At 34.1% G+C, this 5,555-nt stretch overlaps 1 protein-coding gene across 1 annotated transcript in view; it reads left to right on the plus strand.

Moving 5' to 3' along the window:
- Positions 1–6: 6 nt before the first annotated feature.
- Positions 7–5,555, plus strand: part of LOC102680653 (X-linked retinitis pigmentosa GTPase regulator-interacting protein 1-like) — a 13,951-nt gene continuing 8,402 nt past the window's right edge. Inside the window, exons 1-2 of the mRNA XM_006614041.2 lie at positions 7–316; positions 1,778–1,784. The gene's annotated coding sequence lies outside the window, so the exon portion shown is untranslated. The remainder of the gene's footprint in view (positions 317–1,777; positions 1,785–5,555) is intronic.

Consider the following 5,555-nt stretch of genomic DNA (forward strand, 5'->3'; position numbering starts at 1 on the left):
TTAGCAACGCAGAAGTTGCGAGAAAGACCTTGTATCTTTTTTCATTCTCGAAGGAAGAAAAAAGCGCGAAGTTGGGCGATGGAGCGCGTGGGGACAAAAGACACGAGGAAGGGAACGGAGACGAAGGGTGAGCGTCTCTTTTCCACCGAGGGAAGGGATAGCGGGTTCGCGGAGCGTCGGCCAGAGGGCGGTGAATCTCCAACAACATGGCCGTCTAACCAGCCGACACACCGTTGCAACTCTCCACCAAGTTGACCAGTCGTATTTCGTGGAAACGAGGGAATTCGCACGGGGAAGCCGACGACACCTCGATCTCGTGAGTAGCCACGCATTTTCCACCATTATTCTCCAACTCCCGTTCTCGATTAATCCCTGCGAATGCGAGGATCTCGGTAAATGCGTCTCGAGTCGAGCTGTGTTGCGTGATTTGATCGTTCGCCGAAGGCACGAACGCACCCCTCTCGCGTGTCTCGACTCATGCGATGGTGTGCGTTGACATTGGCGATCAATAGAGCCGATGTCCGACCGATACGTCTCGATCTCGCTTCTATGGGATTCTCGATCGATTATTTATCCTTCTTTCGTTTGTTCCTTGAAATTTGATAAATTTTATACCAAGATTTTATATAGTATTCTAATTTCTTGTTATTTGAAAATCCTTTGACGTCTCATACGAGTGAATGTTACGTTTCGTTTGTGGTTGATAGTAATTTCTTTTTTTCTTTCTTCCTTTTGGAAATTTTTACACTACGTTCAATTGTGAGAAACGTGGAATTGCATGGATTGTAGGAGTCTTATATTTATTTCCAAATGTGTTCTGCAAGTAGTACGACGGTCTTTTATGAATGAATATCGAGGTAGAAAGGAGAGAAAGAAAGAGAGAGAGAGAGAGAAAGGAGAGATGTACGTGTAGAATGTTTATAACGCTTATTGGCAGCAGTGTTTAATTCAGTCTGTTGTTCTATATTTGTAACTTGACGTGAAACAAAGGATCGTCGTCTCTGTAAATTTTTCCTCGCATCAGAGGACACAGACGTTGAGTCTTTTAAAGTCATCGTCCGTGATTAATCGTCTACGACCGATCAAATTCATCGACGATTAATAATTTCTTTCCTTTTTCGTCTGTATATTGATGGACGAAGAAAGATGTACATTCGATATGTATTTAACCATCCATCACCGTTAATGCCAAACCTTCTCTCTGGAAAGGACACGTGTGAGCGTTTCTGTCTGTCATAGAGGCTCTCGTTTCGATCGAACGAATAACCCTCTTGTTCTTCCTCCAATACCCTTTCTAGAATTCTACTGAGCGCCATTTCTAGGTTCACCCTTTTTTTCTCTGTCTCTCTTGTTGACTCGAGGGAAAAAGAAAAAGGTTTAACGATAATTTCCACGTCCATTAGGTTGCTTCTGCTATTATCTATTGTTATATTTTTTATTACGCGAACATCGCAACTCGCCATCAGGATCTTACCTTTTACGAGAAGAAAGGTTTCTATTTGAGATGCTCGTTTATCTTCGAGTCTTTCCTTTTTATTTTTTTTTATTTTTTTTTTTTTTGAAAGGAAGTAATGGACAAATAATATTGTGAAATATATAGAAAATACTGATCGATTCCATCTATTTTAATTGTTTCATTTTTTGAGAGATTTTCACATTGAGAAATTTTTAAAAATATATGGAATGTATATATGTATATAGAATTCTAAAAATAAAATATTTCATAAAATATTAATATAATAATTGGAATATTAAAATATTTTTTAATCTAGATGAGAGAGAAGGTTAATAATGCAACGTAAAATTTTAAAATTATTAATATTTAAATTATTAAATTTTAAATTAATATTTAAAAATAGATGTACGATCACAGCCATGTGAAAAAGATTAAATATAATTACACGTTTAACGATGTTTGCCGGAAAAAACAATTAAATGATTAAATTACTTAACGAACGATATTTAAATTCACCACGATCGTTTTACACGCTCGATTTGTATTGCAAATATTTTTAACTTGATTAATCAAGATCGAACTTATTCCAATGTTGCATGGTATTAATTTCGCTCTTAATCAGATAGTGCGCGCTTAATTAGCAGTAGTAATCTAATTCCACCTGATGACCCGTTCCGCTTCCAACTTCCATCGCGGAACAAAGGATGATTTTCGCGAATTAAATAGCAATTGCCCGTATCGAATTTTATCGTATAGAAATTTTCGATACCATCGATCGATAACGTAGGTAGGCTCGCTCATCGATAATCATCGATGCATTCACGAACGTTCATCATGTAATTTATTTATAATATTGGGAAATAAATCGTTCTATTTATCTTCGAAAGATGAACTTTAAATCGAAAGCGTATATCGAGTAGTAGTCAAAATCGATGTTAAATCAACCATCACAACGATATTAATGCGTTAACATTTTGTGCGATCGTTGGACGATTCGTAGGAAAGATCGAACGGTTTTTGACAAGTTAACGGAACAATTTTAACCCGCGAACCGTTGCATATATCAACAGGTGCATAAAATTTCACGCGATTCGATAGATGCCTACTCGAAATTACAATTATTATTTTTTGACGCTGCACATCATTTCACCAGGAATGGGTTATCTGTTCGAATGATATTTATTGGTTTTTTTTTTAGAAACTGGCTGATCGAATGAGAAATGGAGTTTTTGTTACGTTTTTCGATAGAAATTTTATTTGTTTACTAAAATAAAATACGGAATAAATAAAATAAAGATAAAATATGGATATAGACCATTTTGTAAAAGGAATAGAATTTTATTTGGTAAAAATGAAAAATGGAAAATGGAGGTGGAGATGCAAATGATGAATAGACGTACTTGCGAAACGGAGAAAGGGAAAGACCATATGGAAAGATAAATGGTTGCAAAGTATATGTAAAAGAGCTGGAAAAAAAAAATTTCTGAAAAATCAAAATTGAGAAGAAAGGAATTTTTGAATGGGTCAAGTTGTTATTTTATCACTAAATTTCATTTTTCAAAATCTGCACAACATAAAATTTCTCCTACAATATATCATTCTAAGGGAGTCTAATTGAAAAAGATAAAAAAAACAAGAATTTTTTTAAAATCTACAATTTTTTATACAATGTTTCTTGCTCGTGGATGCAAAAAATGATACAATTTTTCATTTAACTTTGTACACCATTATAACACCTGTCACTTTGAAAATATTTCACAGAGGTGAATACTTGACAATATTTTCAAGAAGTGATCTCACTTAAAAAAAAATACAATTTACATCACGAACAGACCACTCTACCACCGAAATTTCAAATCAATTTTCTACATATTCTCCAAATTCTCTTATCTTTCTTTTCAAGCTTCTTGAAATGATAAATTGGTTCAATACAACACATTATCAACACTTTGACTTTCGGCAAAATTACCAGTTAATTAATTAATTTAATCGTTGGGGCACCTTTAAGGAACCTTTAAGGAAGGAAAAAGGAGTTGATTGGCATTCGATGCGAGTTAGCAGTTTGTTTGGTGTAGATTACTCATCGACACCGAATAACAGTCTCAAGATCGATCCTCTCCAAAGTTCTTCCATCCAAGAGGAGAGGGACCAATTCCCTTCCGAAATTCCGACTTTTCCACCTTCTTTTCCTTCGTCTCGTTTTACGATACCTCATCGAGGTATCGAGTGTCAACTGTAAAGGTATCCTTTGGCTTGGAGTGAAACGCGTAGCAACCGCATTTTCCGTAAGAGCAACGATTCACACGGAAGACTATGATGACCCAAATCGTTCCTCGAGTAATTTGTTCCCGAACTCTCGTTCGTACAAAGGCTGCTTCGAGATCGCTTCTTTTGATAGTGCAATTTATTTGGGAGGAAGAAAGAGTAAGTATTGGAACGAGTCGAAGGGATGTTCCATCGTCCTCGAACGATTATAAAGTGAGTGAATATGCGGGCGAATTTAATTGAAAGAAAATTATAGATTTTAGACGCTATAGCCTTGCATAATCTTGGCTATTGGATGTTAATTATTTAAATTATTATCGTTCATTCGTTCGGAGATTGCAAACTGATGGACGTGTTATTAATCTTCCAGTAAGATATTCCAATAATTTAAATATATAACTATTGATTTTATCAATTTTACTTGGCTGAATAATATTTTCAAATTATACGATTATCCCGGCCGAATAATTTTCGTTTTTATTTTAATTGATATCGAAACGAATTTACGTTTTAATTAACTCGGAGAATGAATTAACTTAGCTTAAAAAAAAAATAAAATAAAATTATTCGTTTAAAATTATTCGAAAAATTCTAAAATAAAATTACGATTTCCTACGATATTCGTACGAGGTGGAGATAATAAACGAATGATATTAATCTAACATCTGTCACGAATAAAAGACATATCTGAGCCTAGGTTATTGGTCGATAATACCGTATCGAAACGGAAGAATAACACCGGTCGTTCGACGATTCAGAAAAGAATTCTCTGGATGAAGATTTAGCCGACTTCCCGTAAAATTCTCCTTTTTACGACCTCTCTTCGAAATGCTCGATCGTTTTTATCGCGCCCCTCACTGTCGCTCATCGTATTTATTACGACATATTCTGGTAAGTTTTACGCGAAAATCGTGCCCGTTTCTCATCCAATTTCTCATCCATTAACCTTTTTTTTTTTTTTGAACTCGCAACGTTTTGTCCAACGCAGGGATAAAACATCCATGCTCGAATTAATTACATCTCGTTCTCCTTTTTCGTGATTGATTATAACGATACGTTGAGAGAAAGTTCCTGTTCAATAAAATAATCTTAAAAAAAGGAAAAAGATATAAGGAGGAAAATAACGTTTGATTAATGATGATCATTAAATTTTGTCTTGCATTGTTAATTATATATATATAGATAGAAGGAATTTATTGTAGATACTTGACTTTAAGATTTGTAATAGATAGGGGAAATATAATAAGATAGATAATAGTAAAAATGGATAGAGAGAATAAATTTAACATTAAAAGGAATAAATAGTCATTTTCTCCGTTATTAAAAATTCGAAAGTTTGATTATTCCTGTGCAAATCTGTGAATAACGAAAATAATAATTTTATACATTTATACGTATTAATAAAGAAATACATAAGATATTTCACGTATGATCATAAAATACGCCAAAATAAAAAAAAAAAAAAGGTTTTGTTCTCAAGATTAGCAATCCGACATCCGTTTAATAAAATTTACGCAACGAGGAACTTTTTTTAAATCACTCGTGTCATTTTTCAAAAGCTCGATCAAAAAAATCGTGAAACGCATCTAACCAATATCGAAACCAAATGAAAAATTATGTATATACTCGTAATGGAAAAAACAATATTTCCAATGCAGCGTAAAACGCTCCAGAATGAAACCAAATGGGGTGGAAATCGTTTTAAAAATTCTGCCTCTCTTATGCGAGTACAATGTAAACTCAACGAGCTTCATTGTTCACTGTCTGAATGCTGGTGCATCGGACGCAATGGCTCTATTTTTCGAAAAAAAAAAAAAAAAAAAAAAAAAAAAAA

This window comes from Apis dorsata, unplaced genomic scaffold, assembly GCF_000469605.1.
Source record: "Apis dorsata unplaced genomic scaffold, Apis dorsata 1.3 scaffold_169, whole genome shotgun sequence".
Classification (NCBI taxonomy): domain Eukaryota; kingdom Metazoa; phylum Arthropoda; class Insecta; order Hymenoptera; family Apidae; genus Apis; species Apis dorsata.